The sequence below is a fragment of the Varroa jacobsoni genome, unplaced genomic scaffold, assembly GCF_002532875.2.
Source record: "Varroa jacobsoni isolate VJ856 unplaced genomic scaffold, vjacob_1.0 scaffold_1338, whole genome shotgun sequence".
NCBI lineage: Eukaryota > Metazoa > Arthropoda > Arachnida > Mesostigmata > Varroidae > Varroa > Varroa jacobsoni.
In genome coordinates this window covers 376,322-398,661 of record NW_019214240.1, presented here as the reverse complement: position 1 = coordinate 398,661, position 22,340 = coordinate 376,322, and the positions used below count along the sequence as shown (strand labels likewise).

Below are 22,340 nucleotides of genomic sequence, written 5' to 3'. Positions count from 1 at the left end.
TTTCCACTTTTACCAGATACACTGTTTTGTTAGGTTCGTAATAAAATGATCGTTCTTCTTTTTGAGGTATCCAGTGATGAGGAACTTTTTTGGAACGATATGATTCATTTTGCCCATCTTGGTCACGGGCCATACAGAAACAAAACTTTGTTTTAAACGACAAGTGCTTTGGCGCGGTGTAGGCCTGCTTGTTTACCATATACGCTACTATAAAACGGCCTTTCTTTTTCGTCCTATGAGCAGCGCCTTAACAAACTCGTTCTCTGGTTCGAATTAGTTCGGTCGCAATTATTTGTTCGAGATCAAGAGCAACTAAAGCGTGCGACCATAAGCTAAGAGGCACGGACATAGCAAGGCCAACAGCGTTTCATGCGTCCAAGCACGTCTGTTCCTAGTAGCGCCTCTTAATGAGAGTGGTCTCCGCCCCGCGTCGCTACGATGATCGCAGAACTAAGGAACTGTGGGAATTTCGCAGCTTCTCTAAATCTGCTAACACTTAAATAAATTGGCCAGATGGGCGCGATTACAGCTGTGGCCGCTGGCGTTGCTGTCGCTGTCGTCGCATTCCGTCTGTGGTAATTCACTGGCACTAACAAAAATCTCGCACCCATCGAAACTCAGTAAGACGAACCATCTCTCTCTCTCTCTCTCTCTCTCTCTCTCTCCTCTCTATCTGTCTCTCTCAAGCCAACTTCAGTGAGCGTTCTCGAACTCATACATACAGTGTGACCGGTACAGAAGTGCCACTGTTTGCTGTGTAGATAGCGCCAACCTACCTCCGGCTAGGCACCACGATGACGTCACGGTGGCCGAAAGCTGGTACGCGTTTTTTCTCGGTGACAATAGTAGAGGGTAATGGTCGCAGTAATTGCCAAAGCTCGTATCCGGCTGTCAAAGCGCTGTGGCTAACTGGCAATGGCTAATTCAACCGGTCGTTCCTGCTTCATGCGACTACGGTGGCCGGTTAGAGTCCATCGATAAAGCGATTTAGGCTGCCGTTTTGAGCATTGAACCTCCGCGTTCACGCAGGAACCGCCTGGCTGCGCCCAATGTTCACTACAACGTAAGGATTACGATACGGACGAATAGCCTGAATCGAAAGTGGGCAGACTGAAAGAGAGAAGCAGCTAGCAAGGCCAAGAGAGAGAGAGAGAGAGAGGGGGGGGGGGAAGCAGAGATCAGAGGTTCACCGTGTTAGCCCTTGATGCCCCTGTAGAGGCCACGGGCGAATTCCTTCTAGCCCCGCTATAGAGATGGTGAAGTCAACCAGTTATTGCATAGTTGAGTTAAACTCGTTGGCGTCGGCAAAAGCCACTAGAGTAAGTGACTTTGGGAGCAAAATATTCAGGCAAGAGACTGGCTTGTCGGCTGCAAATCATAGCGGACAAGATTGCAAGCCTAAATCGTAGTTCATCCATAAGCTACACTTAGGGAATGTAAATATACGTGGAGATCTGATCGGGCTGCACTAGCACAACAACAGAATGGGCTGGGTAGTACTATGGTGACAATAAATGGGGTAGTCGAAGGCTTACTCTCGGCTTATTCGAGGATTAAGCTCAACTCAAGCAAAATACCATTATGACCTGCCTTCAACGCTGGCTGTCAGTATCTTATGACTACCAGACCTATACGTATGCTGCAGTCGGACAGCTCATGGCTTGGTATTGACAAATAGATAGACGTTGCTACCTGAATTTTTGCGCTGTTTGATAATTTTGACTAACAATTACACTTCCGCTTGCAAAAGAGGATACAAAGCTCACGTACAAGACTGTATATGCGTATTCCTAACGTGCATCACCGCAAGCGGCTCCACCTACGAAAAGCGGATATGGGTCTCATTTTTATCATACCTGAATTCACCCAATTCACAGCTTTCTAACTGATGCAGTCGAACATTCCACAATGGAACTCTTCTCACAGCATGAACTAATAACGTGTATCAATCCGCTTGAATGTTGGTCCCTGTCACTCCTCAAACAACGCAGCTTGTCGCTCCTCATTCTTCGTAACTTATTTAAGCAGTAGGGTCGTGAAACGCGAAAGGTGACTTCGTATGTTCATTGGGCATGTTACGAAAGGATCGTGTACTATAGTAGTCGTCTTTTGTAACTTGTTACGTCCATCATTGACTGACTCCGACGCCGGCGCGCGTCGCAATGCGCCACCGTCTAACAACGGGCTCGTGGAACAGCAAGCGTTCCACCAACAGTTATTACTAATAATGGGTGAGGGTAAGGAGAGTCGAACGCTTTTGCTGCACTTGTTTACCCGCTAACTGGTGCCTTTGCTGACGACCGATAGCTGATAGCAGGTCGCTAGCCGAGCTGTCAATGCTTGATGATGTCTTGTAGAGGTCTAACGAGAGGGTTCCAGAGGCGTGGTATAAAGTAGAGACCGCCGCTTTGTTGGTACACAAAAACTTACGACTTATCGCGTGAGTGATTTGAATGGCTATGCGAATGGATTGATGACCCACAGAGACCAACAAGGATAAGGAAAGAATGGCGGAATAAATAGCCAGGTCGGACATCGTAAACGGTGACATACTGACGCGTGAGCGGAGCGCCTGAGAATAGGTAGTTGTGATGATGTCATATTGACGAGCTTCAAAAAAGTTCGAGAAATTTACGTGGAAATAAAGGTACTATTTATATAATGAAAATCGGTTATCAGACACCCTTCCTCGAGGGTAATTTCAGCAATAGGTTTGAATATCGTCTAGACGTTTCAACAAAGTCATCTCACTATATCTTTTAAAAAGGACTACCCTGCACAGAAAAAATAACATAATGTAAATGTCTACACCGTGAAGTAGGCACATAGAAACCTGGGGTGCCTGGTGTATCTTTTTTGTTCTCGTGTTATACGAGCATTCGCAATAAGAGGTCAAGTGTCCAAATGGTCTTTAACCATTTCTATTGTCACAGGTCTTGTCGACCTAACTTAAGTGATTCTCCATTGAAGGAGGCAGGGTTTACGATCATTTCTGTGGCCATATTTTTTATTCACGCTGTTGACAGGGACGACGATTAAAATAATGACAACCGCACTCGTTCTCGCTACGAGCAGGCACGAGTTTCATCATTTTTCGCTCTTTTCCGTTGACCGACTGTCTTTGCGATTATGATCAGCGTCATTGTCAGCATCAGCGCAACCGGTTGGTTACATTACAGCCTTTGTGTATAAGAACATCGTCTACATGAAATCAAGTGAAGCTTCTAAGTTTGGACTTCACCTCACTTCCTCACCTAAGCGACACACTCGCCCTTCTCGACTTGTGCTCGGGTTTTAAGGGCTGTTTAAACAAGTTCCTAATATCGCAATACTATTGCAAGATATAGAGGTAGAAATAGACGTGATAGTAACAGAAGAACTGGAAAAAGCTAACATTTATAGCGGGAACAGCAAACTCAGGCGACTATATAGATACATTCACAAAAATCAAGATTCGTTGCGTTCATCCGTTCACAATGTTGTTCACTATATACGGCATAAAGCACCGAGTTCACGGAAAGCGGGATGATTACCCCCACTTGGGTCATCTAAAGAATATAATATAGTTCGCACGCATTACACTCATACTGGCGAAGACAGTTCATAGCAAATACAACTGTCGCGTCATCAATACTTCGCATCCTCTACCAAGAAAGGGTCATCCTTCACCAATTAATAGCAACGGCGCAGCAATGCCAGAGGCAATGAAGTTGGCAACCGAAAGGCAACGTCCTCATTTCTGTGTCTGTTGCTGCCTGCATGTTGTAAGACCATGACAAAAATCCAGCTGGGTTCTGAGCTGTGTGCGACGCCCTTTCGCCCATCCATTGGCTTCGGTTGTCTGTTGTACCAGTAAACGCTTTAGAGTGATAACGACCAAAGCATCAGCAGCTGTTCGCAGGAAAGGTAGTATTAGAGGTAGTTAGCAGGTAAATCCCAAACTTTACATAATGGCCAGCCGAAACGTTCAGTTGATGTCTCGCGACTTGATTGTGCAGTACTTCCTCGGTTATCATTTGCCTCCACTTAGTGCAGCCAATTGCCCAACGGTAAGGCAGCGGCAGAAGCGGGAGCTAGCAAGCTATGTTATACTGCGTCTGTATTGAGTTCCGTATTCGCGTTAACAGCGATAGGACAGATAAGCTGGCTTGTCAATCAGTCTAGCGTACAATCACTTGCCACCTTTGTAGCCAGTTTGCTTCCCATGCTGCTGTCCGCCAATCTGAGGCATATCGTCGTAGCCGAGAAATTGGCCAGTCACGACTGATTCAGTAAATCATTATAATCAATGTCATTTCTCCGTCTGCTCTGTGGCTGCTGACAGACGTGCCGCCTCGCGGTACTTTGTAACCCGGTCAGACCAAATGGCCATGATCTAGTGGAGCTTACACCCAGTCGACCCGTGGTCTATTACAATGTCGACATTCGACGCACTGAGGCAACTAGCCGCATATTACTTACTTTAAGTTTTTATTACGTTTTTCGCCATCGCTGTCTCGTCACCGATAGCCGTACACTGAAGCTGATTTAATCGAAGATTTTAAGCGATGGTCTGCCAGCTATTAACTGGTTCCATGTTTACCTTCTTTCGGCCAAAGTACCGACTGACAAAGAGCCAAAACCTTCCGATACCTCCGAACTTTCCGTAAAATAGCGGATGTTTCATCTAAGCATGTCGAAATGCCTTGCTCGTCCTTTGTTCGTGCCTTAATAGGCAAGTAATGCAATTTGATCTAGATAATAGTAATTTCTGAGAAGGAGACACATCTTTGTTTTCCTTGTGAAAATTTCGTAAATATTCAGAACATCCATTCAAATAATATACAGCAGCGTAAGCTGTTGCTTATGAAAACGACAACAATTTCTATAAAACACTGCAGATTTATAGAACAAATTCATAACGCCCATGTAGCGCCTGTGCGCAGCGGAAAAGCTACGGTTACGGCGCTATTGGAGACGGGCAGCAGAGATATGATTCTGCCATACGTAGAAAGCTAAACTTGTTCTAAACAGCGCGCCGTCCAAATAGGTACGCACATCGTTACACGATGTTGCGTCGATAACGCGATGTGATACGCGACATGATGCAGTCCTAACGCAAAACGGGAACATCTTCGTCGAGCAGAAACCGATGCTAGAAATGATCGAATTGTTTCCCATCTATTTGACAGAGATTTTACATTTTTCCTTGCCGGTAAATAGTAGAGACGCAGGGAGAGGCAGAGAGAAGGGGGTTCGTTCCCTACACCGCCGCTGCAGCAGCCGTTGCAGCAGATAAAAAGAAAAGGAAAAATAGAAAAACAATTTGTGTGGTTTTTCGCTGGGTCGTTTGGACTTTCCCTTCTCACTTCTGGATGTTTCCTCGGTTTACTAATGCAATTCATCTACCGAAATGGATACAGACAATCTATATAGAAAGAAACGAACATGGTATCGGTGCCGCCGCTTCGAAGGAAATCGAAAGGAAACTTTGCAAGAAAAACGTACTGGAAAGAGGAACGGGACCCCGCCATTGGCACCGATCTTTCGTTTCTGCTGCTGCTTTAGGGCGTCGATGGAACGGTACTAGCCACCGAATCGAGCCGTACAGGTTATTCATTTTCTGCTGTTATTTATTTTTCTTAATGCCTTTTTTTTGTGCACAAGGCTTCACTTCGGCAGCTTTGGCAGAGGCATAGGTAGCGGTATCGGGACGGCTAGACACGGCGAATTCAGAGTGGCCAATGTGCCGTGAAATCATTGTGGTCACGTTACAGCGTTCTGATGTTGACGATACGGGTGGTGGGGCCACCGATGGTAGTGGTCTTGGCAAATGTAAAAAGGAGACAAAGATCGTCGTTACTCGTATCGGTGTGTTGGCGCTGCGTAAGCTCATCGTTTGGATGGCGAGTGTTGTAGGCTCTGTTTTGGCATAATTTCGAATAAGTATGCATAGGAGGTTCTGTTCCGAAAAGGATTTACTATCATTAGGACTTGATGTTTTTCTTTTCCCTGCTGTTATTGCTGGCAGTTACCGCGGCTGGCTGGCTGTTTGAATGGCTCACTGTCGACCTGCTGGCGCGTTTCCACACGATAATGTATTATTGTGTACTGCCTAACATTTCGCATGTCGTATGTACTGTTACGGAAAGCGGCGCGACGCTCGCATCTGACCTGTACGTAAACGCATCGCATCTGCGTTAGTGAGGATGTGAATAGGCATCGACAACACTTGAGGTTTTAAGACCCACTCAATTTATGGCTAAGCCGGAACTCATGCTAGGAAATTTATCATCGAGTTCCAAATAATGCGTCAGGCAGCCAGTGCGCGGTTAATTCGCTTGTCGATGAATAAACGAGCGAGATTGCGAGAAATTATGTGAGGTCATATAGATTCTACTCGGCCTGTTTGTAAAGTTACGTCCGCACACGGCCTCTGCGATGGACAACGTACCTCCATGCGCGTCTATTATTGTGTCATAGATTTCTGCCATCGCTGCAACATTGATGTAACAAAAAAAGCCATTGTTGTATTGGGTACTTGTTCCTGTAGCTGCTAGGAACGCATCGAGTTGGAGTAACACATAGACTAGATATGATATTTCTATTTTGCGAATCGATGTCACCTGATATGTAGTATTCCAGTAGCAACAATAGTCATTCTATTGTTACAATAAGGACATTGGAAGAGGTTCTATAAAATTTTTGAATTTTTTGGGAACAAAGACGAGTGCCGATGAGGCCTAACCGGTGTGTGGTCAACTAGAATAGTATAACATCGAATTATGCCACAAGTTCGTTATTTTGTACAAGAAATAAATCGTCGACTGTTACCTTTCAGCTAAACAGAAAAAGACTTTGGGGATCGAACGAGACCTTCTCTATCGTGGCTTAGCCTGACCGTGTACAAAGGACAAGTCGTGTTTCAGGCCGAAGGGAAGCCTATAAATACAACTATTCATTTAATGCGTATCTCATGAACTCGTGGATGATTCGCCGGTTCACTTATATCTGAAGAGCTCCTGCTCGAAAGGTAAGATATATTAGTACAATAATTGTCGAAACATTGCGCGATATTTTTATTTCTCTATATAGATTTGATGATGATAGTAGGCATCACTTCACTCTCAAAAGTGATCACGTACAAATATGTCGGCACAATGTAGAAACGTTGCAAAAAAACTCGGACGGTGCAGTAATCGTGCGCCTGTGCGATTGAGCATATCAGTACCCGTTTAGTATCGCGAGTCAATCTGTCGTCGTAGTTGCCTTTTATCAAATATACGGGTTCGTTCTAAGTTTTTTGATGACGAGCTCACATTTGCCTATGAGATAGGGACCCACGCAGGTAGTAGGCAATAAAGTTCTGTAGCTGCTCTGCCCAACAAACAGCTCGACGACGACCACGTCCAATAACAGCTACATCAATCATTTCCGTTTCGCGCGTAACGCTCCTTGTATTCCTATACCGGTGCATTTGAGCCCGGCCCTTTTTTTCTCACTGAATCCTCGTTCGTATTTTCGTTCCTCATCGCATTACCCTAACACTTTTCTACTGACCATTTCCCAACAACTGCGGATCGTAAAGACCTCTTCTGTCGACATCGTCATTTGCTGCGATAGGGTCATAGTCAGTAAGACTTGTTAGGCCCTATCAGCATCCGTCCACTGTATTGCTTTACTGAGCAGTTATTTATGGTGTTTTATGTAGACGTAGATATCGAACAGAACGGCGTTGATATGCGCTGCTAATCCCTTCGTTGTATATAGATTCTGTTCTATATCGATGGACATTGCATGATTCAGAGCGGCGCCAACATTAAAGCGTAGGGTTTAGTGTATATGGAAGTAAGTGGTTGTACATGGACAAACTAAAGTACCACCCTTGCCTATTGACGGGGAGTAGGAATCATTAAGGAACATCTTGCCATTTTTGTAGTCGGCCACAGTGTAATTCCGTTATGACACCTGCCGATGTAGCGCTTAATTACTGCTTCGTATAATACAATATCAGCCAATTCTGATCTGGTTCCGTTAGGGCGTTGTCACGTATAGAGAAGTATGCTGCTTAATTTACTCAAATAGAAAAGACTGACTAAGCCTAGAAGAAACAAGGCCTAGCTACTGGCTAATACAATTACCACTGCAATGTCCTATTACGACAATGTTTACTATATTGTTACGGGGAAATCTCAGAAATTGCCATAGAAGGCTGACTATGCTTACTGAGCTGATTAAGCTGAGTTAGAAATTAATGAGGAACTTGTTCCATGCTCCGTTAACTACTCTATGACGATATAGAAAATGATTGCTTCATCTATATGTTACGTTGTCGCAATGCTGTTTAAGCTGCCCTATGTCTGTAAATGGGCAGAAATTCTTGATGGGCATAACATTTCAACTAGTCATAATATAAATTACTTAGAATATAGATTAAGAAGTAAAATAGAGTCCCAATTCTATAGTTTTAAGTGTTCGAGCAGTCCGAAAATTTCATCACTGTAAAAGTATTATGGGTGCGACGCTGACACACGAAGTTGGTATCGTTCAAGTCTTATAGATCAGTTACAAACAATGTATAGTTCATTATTTATGGCTCACTTCCCCAGGCATTACTCCACGTAATAGTACGTTCGATCGTATCAAGGGAAAGATACCCGATGACAATACCATGCAGCGCAAAGGTATTGGCAACTGTAATCAACGTGTTCAATGGCGGAATCATATCATTAACGTATTTCTGTTCCTGATCTCACAGTAGGTAAACGACGGAATCGACGCTTTGGCGATACCGTTCAAATTACGCCCTTTGCCAGGTAGCGAGGAGCATGTCAGTGCGATAAAACGACGATAGATGAACGTGGGAGACAGTAACTGCTGTTATTGATGTGATGAGAGTTCTGGGTCCGACACGTGCACGATGAAAAGAATTAAGAACCCTCTACAAGTTTCCATCTTTAATTGGACGACTGAGAAACCGGATTCCGTAGATATGATTTATACGTGGCTAGCGGCAGAATGTCACAAATTTTTGAATATGCTCTTAATTACGATACTAGTAGCAGAGGCACCAGTAAACACATCGTGCTAGGTCCTCTTAGGTCGTCTAGCCTGATGCCATTTTCCTTTCGCCAGCTATAATGAATAGATGAGATATGCGATGGTGGCTGACTCCCAGTGTATCCGGTGCTTCAGGAAAGCAGCAGCTACAGTAGTAACGAGTGCAATACATAGTGCGGCAGTAAGTTTCGTAAGTTAATTAACAGTTTTTCGACAATAAGTTCCGGCTGAACTCATTAGCGTTTGCACACAAAAGGGCGATGACGAAACAGCTACGACCGACAAAACTAACGCAAATAATACATTTTGGATATACTTTCATGCCGATGTCCTCGTAGGAATTCATATAGTAATGACCTCAGGATAAAGTGAATGCTAGCAACATTTAATCGTTCATAAAAAAAGATTTTGTATACGTTACAACTAACAGCCAATGGTCCATTTATATCTTAATCACGCACTTATATATATATATATATATATTAAAAAAGATAAACATACAACAAAAAGATATAACAACGGCATATCACATGTATTGCCGCCACCGCGTGGTGTCTCGCCATTGCCTTTGATGAAGAGAAATTGTCGCTCCCTATGCCCCAGTACCCTCTGATAATAAACACAGCTGATCGTGGTCGTAATGGTTCACGTCCCAAAGATGAGGGTACTTTAATGGCATATTTAGTCCATCTAGTTTAGTTAGAGGCCACGCGACGCGGCAAAGGTAGCGGTAATATCATTGCGCATTATTATTAGATAATTACATCGTCCGTATCTAACGATAGAGTGCCAGCTGAGTGGATCGCCCGATATCTTGTTGCAATACAAACGATGTCCATGATTCCTCTTGTAACTCTGTGTAATCGGAAAGAGTTAACAGTATCCGAGAAAATTAGACTGTCGGAAAATTGAAGACACAGTAATAATTAAGCCTCATTAGGCTAAAGGAGAAAGATACCCTCCGTTTACTGCATAAACGATATCTCTTTGTACGCATTCAATTAACATACAACTACGACGCTGACGCCAAGCGTAAATTTTTTCATAATCTCATAAAGTGAAAGACACTTGCTTTTATCTCGCATAAGGTCGTGGGTCGAATTCAGCCAATGGGCTCAACTATTACCGCTCGTTCTTTCCTAGACCCACTTTACTTATGAGAGTTAGCAACTATTCACTAGGTAATGAATGAAACAGCAACCCAACCTAATTTTACGCTAAAACAACTTTACTAAACCCATTTGTCGAACTGTCCAAGAATTGTTCCGATCATTATTTATGCTGCTCATGGGACAAGCAAATAGTTCCCTATTGCGCTTTCCTTATAAGTAGCTAGGAACAGGAACAAGAAGCTTCGAAACATGTCGTTTTCATGAGTCACTAGGCTTTACTGAAGTCCAATAAGGACCTTTCTAGATCCTGTGGTAAATGTTTACTTTGTAGGATTGAGAGACACCCGAGTGATGGCCATCCATGTGCGTCGTCCACCGGCTGACCATGCTGATTTTCCATTTGGGGGACGAGAATAACGCAACTCGAAACTTCTTAAAACACGGCAGAGCAACAATGACTATGAAAGAACTAGTAGATATAACTGATAATAAAGAGCAGAAAGCGTAGTTGTTGCGAAGGTGTCAGTGGGTGTTCTATTGTAAAAATATGAACTAAACTAGATGGTTTATTGATTCTTCAGTATCCGCGATGCGAAGGTGCTTGTTTGAACGGACTTCATAGATAGTTTCGGAATAAAAATTTTTATTAGGCCTTTCGAATAATTTGATTAATGAGTCATCGGAGGTAGCGACTGGTCATGGCGCCACCATTTTGCATTGTACAAATGACTGGAAGAAAAGACGGAACAAAGCCTATTTCACCGCGATTTCTAACTGCCAAGAGTAGGAGTTATTATAAAAATTAGCCCAACAGGCAATCACCCAAAGTGATGGCAACCATAATCTAGAATAGATTTACGATTGCGACAAGAGTATTGAATGACTCACTAGGAGCAAATAAGCTTGTGAATCGATAATGAACAAAGATCAATTTATGGCCCAAAATTTAACCCCGGGCAAAAGGTGCATATTTACACTATTGATCTGATATGCAACTATGGATAAACATCCCAATGTAAAAGGGGACAATAAATAGATCACCGCTGACCTAAAGTTGTTAGAAAATAGATAAACGCACTCTCCGTTTAGCGTACGAAGGTTAAACAACCTTTCCCATAAGATGCCTTGTGGTAGCTTTCAAAGAGATGAGCCAAAGGACAGTCACCTTAAAGGCTCAGTAACGGCAAGGCTTCCTTAAAATGTCTATACTACTTACTGAATTATGCAATGACAGCTATATCAAAACATCCACAAAAAGAAACAACAATGGGAAGCGCAGCAACAGTAGAAGTTTCATGATCCATAATATATATATCAATGATAAACTACAACTAATACATAGTTCCCTTGTCATCTATGCAATGCACCTCACACATGGGGTCCCTTCAACGAACGCCAACGAATAATATAGAGGCGCGCACTCAAAGCACTCGCTAAACGACAGATCCTGGCTTCGTGCCCCACCTGTAGAGCCATCGGCCATATCGCACACATACCTTTGAAATATATCGAAAAACGCTATATTAGCTCCAATCTATTTAGTGAACTGTTCTAGCTAACTACAATGTATTGCCATTGTCATAGAGTGTCTGTTAGACGATGCCGCCTTAGCATGGCACCATAGATCAAAGCATGGCTTGACCTTGACCACCAAAAACACGCCTGTCAGGTTTACTACCCATAAGTTATAGAAAGACTGCCGCTATAATAAGTGATCGAATATCGGTTCGATTTTCACGACCGTTCTAAAAGTTTGTCTGTGCCACTGAGTGTAAGCAGGATTGAGGCCTATGTATGTCTATGCTGGCAATCGCCTGCGATCAATAACAGTATTCTAAATGAGCCCAAATAGGGCCTATTCGGGATAGTAAGATTCGTAAGTAGCATCACCGTCACTGTTCTGCGATGCGATTGCTCCGTCCTCTACAGCGCTCTCATAGAACAGAATAACGGTACCGTAACGGCACGGTCCATTATGCCGTTGTTCCCTTTGCTACTGTAAATTGCTTAAACATTTTCGCCAAAAATCAGCCCTTGTTTAATGAAATATGGGAAATTTTATGCTGTGCGTATTACGATAGGGTCGGAATAAATAAGTAGGCACAACTCAAACGTCCTTGTCCATGTCACAGACCCCCCGTTGAAACTGCTACTATCGCAGTGCTGTCACCCAGTACGCTGGACAGCTAAAGCGTTGCGGTAATGATGCATTATTTTCAGGCTTTATTGTCTATATATACATGTAATCTACTTAGTAATGGTAATAGTAGTAGCAGTACCTATTAGCGTACCGAGGTACAGCAGGCGAAAAGGTGACTGACTACTGCCGTTGCCGTTAGGGTTGACGTCTGCTGCTGCTGCTGATAAGGCTTGTGCCGGTCTAAGCATTAACTGCAATGATTCCGCCGTAGACATTTGTTGAAAATGACAGAATCGCAACTTAATTGACAGCAAAAATTTTAAAAAAAAAGATAAAGCTCACACTGAGTTGCTAACTAACCGAGTAAGCAGGAGGCAGATAGGCAACAATAACATCTCCTCAAACCCTAACAGCGACGGAACAGGTCCGAACTGACGAGACCTGCCGGCATTATTGGTCGCGCCATCTATCATTTATAATTTGGCCGTAGTCGTATTTTCAGTAGAAACAACTAGGGTGATAAAGCAATTAGAATAGAACGGAGCTCTAATATAACGTAACGTCGAGTAACATGTGGTGACGACGTAAGAGATTTCAATCAAGTCTATTGAGAAAGAAAGTGCGGCAAGCCGGTTGGTGTTTGGGAGACAATCAAATTTGACCAGCTTTAACCCTCGTTGTGTCATAACATGCTGTACGCAGCTGCTAGATACTCCAGCCAGAAATTTAGTAATCGATGTGGCATCATTTCCGTCACGAAGAGACCGTGTTGTTATTTCCTGAACCATAGTATTAGGATAACGGAGAACAGCGAGTCGAGAAACCCGGTGACGGGAATTCGACCTGTTGACTTTTGCCGTTTTGTCATTATTTTTGTTCTTATCCTGGCCAGAAAAGCTTCGCGGGTCTTTTCCCGAGACCTTTGTCACTTCGCATGATCCGGACAACGATTATGGTCGGCCGACCTTCATTGTCATTTTATAGCTTGCACAGCAATATGTCCATTCGTTTGAGAAAGCCCCTGTACTGAATAAGCGAGCTGTTATAAGGAAGATGGCGCTTCGGTTGAAATATATTTGATTTTCGACCTTAACAGCTCTTATCTTAGTTATCTCAGTTTAGTTATTATAGATATGAAGTTTCGACATATTCTTCTAATATTCTTTATGAGATATCATTGATTATCTAAGTAGTATCTGTCGGTACACTGTGGCATGGTCAGCATGAGATCGTAAGCGTTGGAGAATGCGCTAACTCCCGTAGCGTGCACTATTTATCTTTAACAAAAGCAAGCCCACAACCTCCCCTTTAAATTACCAAAACCAATCGTTTGCGGTAGGAGGATCCACTCGTACGAAGTAGTCACACTGCTGCGGATTGCTGTTCCTCGTTCCGCTGCTGCCCGTATATATTGACCATCCACATATTTACTTGTACCTATCGATCATCCAACACTCACTCACGTTATAACGATTAACCGAAATCTTCCTAATTTACGATGGTGTTGGCACGTCATAGTAGGGGACACCATTTCTGTGACCGCAGGACAAAAGGAGTCCATGACAGAAAACAAAGGCAAAAAAGTAACGACTGAAGAAAACGAAGAGAGGTTTCTGCTGACACGAAAAGGACGAGGCAGAAGAACAAAAGGCCAATGGTCCCATCTGTATCTGTTCTCTGCTCGATTCATCTATGCGACGTTCTCGCTGCACGCGGTCCCTGCCTCAGAGTCCGCCTGTTGCTTCAGTGTTGATGACAACAGAAATGGAAAGTCTCCATCCACAGCAGCTTAACCTTTTCTTTCGTTTAGGTCATGACGGCCACAAAAAGGTTACTGCGATTCCAGCTACAATTGGCAACAACGGAGGTGACAAGATTGACACTGGCATCAGCACTAACAACCCATTCCAGATCTGATCTCTTCTACTATTAACTATGGAACAACAATCAGTCTTATGATCACAGCCAGCAGTAACAGTTGAAAACCTTTTTCCAGCTCTGGTCCACTGTTCTGTAACAACCGCATAGATATATGATGATGGTTGCCGCGATACAGACAACAACGGAAAAGACGACGACGATAACAACAGCATCTGGAAAATCAGTTGATTTTCGTTGTTGAGGGCTAATGGCCGAACACAGGACGCTGACGCAGAACTGTTAGCCAGTTACCTGTGCACGCGAGGTCAGAAAAGAAAGGATACCGACATTTCTGCGCACTGCTGTCACCGTCAGGTTGTTGGCGGCCGGCGAACAGCTTATGCCGGTGCTGATATTCGTAATGACTGTGAAGATAATGACCGCGACAACGAAGCTAGTCTGAGGAAATGACGCACAGATGCAAAACACAATATAGCAGCTATGGCGTGACAGGGATAACTGCAACGGTCTCGGTGGCGGCGGCGGCGGCGGCGGCGGCGCCAGTAACAACAACGATGTGCACAAAGTGAACCCGAGGGGAGAGGTTCATTGGCTTGGCCTCGACAATAACGCTACGAGAATAGAACCGCCACGATGGCGGCCAAAACCAGCATGAACAATGTAACTACTATACGTAAAACGAAAGGATTTGCGGTGTAAGTGGTTCTATGCGACTCGATCGCATAGGTAACTGTTCCAGCGAACGGTGGGGGCTGGCAGCGGTCTCGCTAGCCCAGAGAAAGCTTTATCTTGATTTATATACATACACACTATAATAACGATGTATCTGTATATTATCGGATGTACAGGCCTGAACCTAATCTTTGCCTGTCTGTGTATTTTTGCGCTGCACAAAGCCGGCGGTGATCTGTGCTCGCACAATCGTGACGAAAGCTTCATTAGCCAGTGAGGGAGTAGAACTATTTAAATATTCTGATTGTAAGCGGTCAAGCGGTAACTTGGCGATGCGTCATGAGGTGGAGGTAAAGACTGAGGGTGCTATGACAGTGCGCGGGCTTTAGCTGCAATCGAGTTGTTGTCAATAACAGCAGCTAATGAAACAGCAAAAAACATAATAAACAATGATGCCAGGTCGCCTCATTAATTTCTTTCTCATCTGTGTAGGTACTTGATGATGAGTCAACAGTGTAGTATCTATCAGTGAGCGAGCTGATTGATTATGACATATAGTAATATATGGAGTGTGTAACAGTGCACGCAGACACGCGGGCAGACAGCTGTAGAACAAGGACAAAGTTCACATTGACCCACTTCGTCTACCGTTGAAGACGATGATCGTTGCTACTGTCATTTGTTGTTATTGTGAGACTTTTTACGTCGTGAAGTGTCGCAACAATGATTCCGTACGGCTCGCTTTGAACGTGTCGTACTGTTGTTAGCGTCTTCGCTGTGCAGTAAAATGACCAGACTGAAAAAAAGGTCGAGACACGCCTGTGACAAAGGGGAAACGATGGCTCAGAAGAAGTGTCACAATTTTGCCCATTCAAGCTGAAAATTGTTGTACTATTCTGTCTGTACCATCTGCCGTCGGGTCATTTTAGCATAAGAATTCTCGTTGAAAGGATGCGGCGGTATTGACAGTGATGATGGAAGCCATTCACGAGAGGTAACTGCCCTACTGGCCAACTCGTGATTACCACTGGCGAAAAAAACTTCGTTTTGTCCTATTACCGTTTGGCCCTATTTCACTGTTGAGTTTTCCCCTTTTGGATCAGAACTAGCAACAGTTGCATTTTCTGACAATTTCAAAGTAGAAAAGAAGATAAGTAACTAGAAACAGAATTGCGTCCAGTGCGGCTGCGCAGGAGTAGAAAGAACCGTAGTACTGGTTATGGTTATGTTATTGGTATTCGAAGAAAACGGTAAGTAAAAGATTTTTAAAAAATGTTTTTTCAGAAGTAGCAGCGGCAGCCGCGACATTACTCAAGTGTTCAGAAACGAAAAGCTCTGTATGACTTCAATGTTCTCTCTCGACCGTCTCATTTTGGCATCGGTTCTACCCTTTATTTCCTGTTCGTGGTAGAAACGGACCGTAGAACAGTTACTTTGTCCTACCAGTCATCTCGCACAAGTCGCATCGTTTAAGCTGTGACACCTGACACACACGCTACACCGGCTGCTGATATCGTTGTGAACCGTCAGCGTGTCCAACTTTCGTCCGATGTTAAGTTTTCTTGCGCGCGAACTGTTAACCGAGCCCTGAGCGCTTCTCTATAGTTTGAACCGGAACGTCAGCGGCGGCAGCAATAACATGGTTACCATCATGATCATCGACACACAAGAAACGCCATGGCACGTGCTGTAACTCACCATTTTTCCTCGATAGTTTTTGCACTACTAAACAACCATCTGTACACCATTTCCCTAAAAGCCACCAGGAGGTGAAGAAAACTCGAGTTGGCCAGATAGCTACGCCAAACTGCTGTCGACACTGTCTTTGTTCCATTTCTTTACGACTGATCCATGGAATAACAGTTGGGACTAAACCCTATTGCGACGTCCCGACAACATCTGTGATTCGTGCCAGCTCCCTGCCCTCAAGCTCCCTACCTAGGTCAACTTTTGCCTTCCACAGTTAATAAGCAGGTGGCCGTGAGCTACCCGGTTTGTTGTCGGATACTTCCGCCAATGACCAGAGCTCTGGAAACAACAATGAGGACTATCACGGCACCAATGGAATTCGACCGAATGTCGCCAATCTGCGGCTAAATGTGAAAAACAAGAGTGCCACGGTGAAAAGTCTCAGTAGCATATCGGCGTCGTTTGGCCGTTAACCGATGAGAGCTGTCGTAAGTACCTCTGCCGGCTATCAGTTTCAGGAGTAGGGTCGTTCCCCAAAGGATATAACAACGACGACACCGACGTTAACCATCAGCCAGCCAATTGCAGGAAGGGTAGAGAAGAACTCGTATGCTTATTGCTTCCTTTATCGTATGTTTCGCTTAGAGCAGTCGCTTCTGGAGAAAGGGATCCGTTGCTAGTCGCAACATGCAACGGGCATATACACCGATCATAGTGCGCTAGCTCAACTACTACGATAGTCAGAATACTCGACAGCAAACATCGGAGACGAATCCTGCTACTCAAATACGTCACCGCCTGTTATCACGTCCCTCCTTATGACGTAAATGGTAATAAAGTAATAGCGAGATTTTTCCGACCTTTTTCTCATTTTTGTCACAGCCATTTTTCCAGGCCTCACTAAATGTCGAATATATGCCAGTGTATCTAAGTTTTTTTTAATGAATTTTCTGAACGACCGTCATCAACGGTAACCCAACAGGTCATGTACCACAAACGAAGATGATCAAAGATTTCAAAAACTATAGCATGGCACATCGTTACCTTAGGCACACGGGGTCATGGTTCAAGGTGAAGCAAAAGGAGGAGGCACAACAAGCACAGCTGAAAATCGAAAAGCAAAAGCAGTGTTGACATCCGTCTTGTAAAAGTTAAAATATTTATGGATTTATATGCTGAGATCCTAGTTTCTAATAGATGTGCTTTTTTTTAAGGCTGGCGTTACGTAGTTGGCTCAGTTATTATGTGTCCTATGAACGAAAGACAATAACAAAACGTAAGCTTACAAACGAGTTAGGGCATATTTGATGTCGTTGCCTAAATAATTAACCTAAATCGATCCTTAGACTGGTTAGAGACACCGAAGAACGAGTTGCCAAGCGTTGATTTTAAGCGTTTTCAATTAATAGAGTTAAACATTTTTTCAGTAAACATAAATGGCTATTGATAAGAAATAACAAATGCCGCTGTCAGTGTCCAAAACTGACTTCATGGCACTCATTAGGGCCCTTTGTGAACTATTACTCACCTAGTCAACCACGAAAAGGTTCGAATAAGGACCTAACATTTTCCGTCTCAATTCTTGTGATACTTTCCCTAAGAGACCTTGCTCACCTCTATTGCGAGAACAAGGTAAATGGAAGGCCCATGTCGTAGGACGCACACATCCAAGTGAAGCTACTTCGTTACAATGTGCAGCGTATTAAATACAAGTAGCGAACTAATGGGATCCTTATATGCTGATCTTGCCTTACATCAACTTCTGCTTGCAAACGATTTAGTTAGTGGGGTCGCCCATACTGTGCCAATTAAATGGTCTCAAAGAACCGCACGCCGAATGATAAGAAATGCTAGTGACACACTAAGTGATCTCATAATACCGAAAAGAAAATGCGCGCTCTGCGATGACGGTAGCTATCAGCCGTCGAGCTTATATAAAACCTAAGGACGGCAAATTAATGTAAAGTATTAAAATGTTGTTGGCACACGCACGCGCGCGCACACCTGAAAGCTCGATTTACGCTCTTATCTACGTGTGCTTAGAGGAAAGCTTTCAGGTTTTACGTCTATAAAAGACATCGAGAATGAGGCCATTGGCTGAGTCGAAGGTCTGCTTCCGATGAAAATCCTGTATGTTCTTGACCTGCGGTCTATTGAATCTGACGCTGTTTCGCTTCGTTATCTGTTTATAGTTTTCTGCTAGCGATGAATGGCCTTACTACTATTATCTGCCTTTCGTTTCTTGATTCGGGGATATAAACGCTGATAGCTGCTTTATTATTGGCTAAAACCGTCTGATCTTTAGCCAGGCCCGAAAATATGGCGCATACGATTTTTATCTCTTTTCTTGCGGAGCGTATGGGTGTATCAATGGCTCTGTTCATTGTGGAGATCATATATACCCATTCAGTTGGAACAAGTTACGATGAATTCTAAACTAATGGCAATAGCAGCCATCACCTCTATCTCTCGATGCCTTGTCTTATCACTGTAATGATTAACTGATAATTGACTGACTGACTGACTGACTGACCAACCCCTTATCAGCCGCTATTCTTCCTCTTGTTTTTTGTTTTGCTGATACAGCATACGGCTAAACGGTGTTTTACAGGGGTTTCTCATTGCTGTAGTGACTTACCCAGATCACTCGATCCATGTCCTCCTTCAGTTTCAGTGTCAGCACTAACGCCATCACGATCAGGGTCGGTACGAGTCATCGGCCCAGGATCTCAGTTTTTACTCTTCAGCACTCTACAACCGGAAGTTCGCTGCGGCGACGGATATAGGCGACCAACTCATTGGCACCGTAGTAATTCAAAGCCAACCAAAGAAATCAGAACCAACAGCCATAAGCCACTAGAGGAGATAAGGTCCGCATGCTGAGAGTATAGCGGCGGTAGAAACAACAAACGTCTGTTAATTAGCCTCGAGTGCTACAATACTGTTTGTGATAGCAGAAGCAGTCATAGCAGGCCGTCAAGACAACGTCAATGACGATGGCCCCCATTTCGCTGATTTACTGATACGTCTCAGTGAATAGTCTTTTGGGCTTTTGGCGAAAAAAGCTAGACTAACGGACGAATGGATTGAGTTCGATACGAAGTAAACACGTGCATAGGTCGTTGAATCGATTGGGCGTTTCGGTTCATTTTTAGGCCACCCCATATGAATAGCACAGTATATAACTTACATGTGCCTGCTAAGTTAGTTACGCATACGATAGTTCACCATAGAGAAAAGCCGCACAATTATTTAATGTTTATTGTCACCCTCCCCTACTAAAGGAGTTTGGTACTCAATGCAACTATGATGAAGTTCCCTAGTGTCAAGGATTAGCCAGCCGTGGCCGATTGAGCGATTCGTCGCCTTTAGAAATTGATTGAGAAACTTTAGCTCGTTTGGTGTTGCCACCATCGGCTGTCGCCTATCCTAGAACTATTGTGACTACAAATTTTCCGACGATGAGGCACAAGATCACGTCGGTGTCATCAGTGTTATTGTTAATTTGGCTGATCTCTATAGACGCTCACTATTTGCTTCCGAGTGGATTCAACAGATCATCGCAGCTGTGATACGCGTATCAACGGATCACATACATCAAGTAAAAGGTCCCACCTCTTGGCCGGTCATGTAAAAATTACCGTCAAATCAATCTCTTCGCGTTCAATTTCGGTTTGACTAGGCGACATTTAATAGAAACTAATGCTCGATTTCTTGATTATTCGAGCTTTTCATAGGACTAGTTAGAAGTTAAAGGTGCATGTTTACGTACGTCTAAGACAGAGCATGATCTATGAACAAATGATTGACGTGTGCTGCCACTATATAGAAACATAGTCATGGAAAGAAGGGGAATCCTTGGACATCTTAAAAAATCGTTTACGCGCACGCCAACCGTGACTATTATCGGGCTAACTATGGTAAAAGTTTCCTTTCTTTTAGATTTCTATAGACTTGCGTTTCTATAGATCAATGGCAAGTGCTAGCATAATACGACCAAGAGGATTTAATAGCAATTTGTAATTTTCTATGAAGGACATGTATTACGGCCGCCAAGAGCCGCTGCAAATGATCTGCAGCATCAAACTAGAGTAAGCATCCTGACTGCCTTACAGGGGTGCGTCAAATCAATCGCATATATATATATATATATATATATATATATAGAGAGAGAGAGAGAGAGAGAGAGAGAGAGAGAAGCGGTATTTCCTTGCACCTGCTTTTTTGCGTCGCCATTTTCAAGCGTTCTGTACTAATGTTGAGCTTAACACCGCACGTCCTACATCTCCGATTATACTATATACGGAACTCGTGCATTACTGAATTTGAACGTAAATTGAACTGTATATCAATATGAAACGAGCAAATACTACCATTATGTTTCTAACACGAACATTTTAAGAGGCAACTCAGTCATTCAGACACCCGCGATACCGTGGGATTTTCACGCGTTTTGTAATGACGATAAGACAGCCATGCTTGCTTTTCAATTTGGGTAGCATCTAAGTTTCGATGACGGTTACTTCGAGCGTCACTATTACTTTTACAAACAGAAGAACTCAAAGCAATATATATTATTAAGATTTTAGAGAAATATGTATTCCAGAGGTGCCGCCACTTGATCAGTCAGAGACGAACTACATGGAAGATGCTCGCGCTAAGGTGAAGAAAAATGAATATAGCTTCGCAATATTAAATGATAGAAGTCTAGATGAGTTGTATGTCAGCCAGTGAGAGTCGATTTGGTAGGCAGATAGATGGATTGATGGGTCTGCATCCAGCGGTATAGGTTTAGTCCTACTGTACCTGCGACCTCGATTTCAAGTGAGGAACTATAACTAACATGAATTGAAGTACAAATCCATTCATATAATCACTAACTTTGCACTCTTCGTATTGCAATGTATGTTGATATTTGAATTTTTTAGCGCAAAGAACAAATAGCCATTTGTAGATGCTTTACGTGTTGTAACTTGCCTGTTTCTCATCTAATCCAGTATAGATTACCTTGTTGCGCCTAAAAATAACGACTGGATAAAATCATGTTATAGTTAAAGTCAAATATCTGTCTCCTTTCACATAAACAAATTTCCTATTTTACATTATAGAAATCTTACGATTGGATACACGCGACCTTCGTGTACAATCCATGATTTTCAAAAATATTACTACAGCCCTATAGCCATGCGATATGAGTGGGGTATGCTAAAGTAGCAGGACATTGCACCCAACGATTGTATCCTCTGCCGTTAAAGTTTACTTCGGTGGCCTTACTAAAACGAGGCCAGCACACTATTAGACGCGAATCCTTTGACTCGCTGGACACTGACACTCATTTAGTTAGTTAGTTAGTTAGTTAGCGAAACTTCTTATTCGTCCTACCCTAGATAGTTTCGCTGTAGACCAATGCTTTTGACCATACCAAGGAAGTGAGATAAATGTTGCGCGAAAATAATGGCCTCGTTGTTCTTTGGCTATTATCATATGCGTTAAAGGGAGACGATAGCATTTTTATTTAATCGTCGCTCACATCAATAGCAGGCCACGTTAGCTGTGCGGCCGCCTGCGCCATCTGAACGCTAAAGGCCGAACAGCCTTAATGGCCTGGCTGTACTTCCAGCGCCAAAATATCGCCGAGCCCAGACTAATCTCTTTATAAAATCAGTGCTAGTGATGCTAACATCACTCGATCTGGACGCATGTGTCCAGTAAGGCCTGTGTCTTTTTCAAAAGAATGTTCACGCCCCTCGCTTCTTCGCCTGCCAGTTTTCCCTATTTTAGCCGTCTACCCTATGCGTGGCGATTCA

The 22,340-nt window shown here is 43.5% G+C and overlaps 1 protein-coding gene and 1 long non-coding RNA gene across 9 annotated transcripts in view; one reads left to right on the top strand and one right to left on the bottom strand.

Annotated features, from left to right (window-relative positions):
- The window catches only part of Unc-76 (fasciculation and elongation protein Unc-76), a 109,367-nt gene that overhangs the window by 26,520 nt on the left and 60,507 nt on the right, over positions 1–22,340 (bottom strand). The gene's annotated exons all lie outside the window — the stretch shown is intronic.
- Positions 2,345–22,340, top strand: part of LOC111268969 (uncharacterized) — a 33,626-nt gene continuing 13,630 nt past the window's right edge. The window contains exons 1-2 of one of the 2 annotated variants that reach the window (XR_002685486.2): positions 2,345–2,527; positions 6,821–7,012. This is a non-coding gene — a long non-coding RNA (uncharacterized LOC111268969). Of the gene's footprint in view, positions 2,583–6,820; positions 7,013–22,340 lie in introns of both variants that reach the window. The other variant, XR_002685487.2, reaches the window with a different exon arrangement.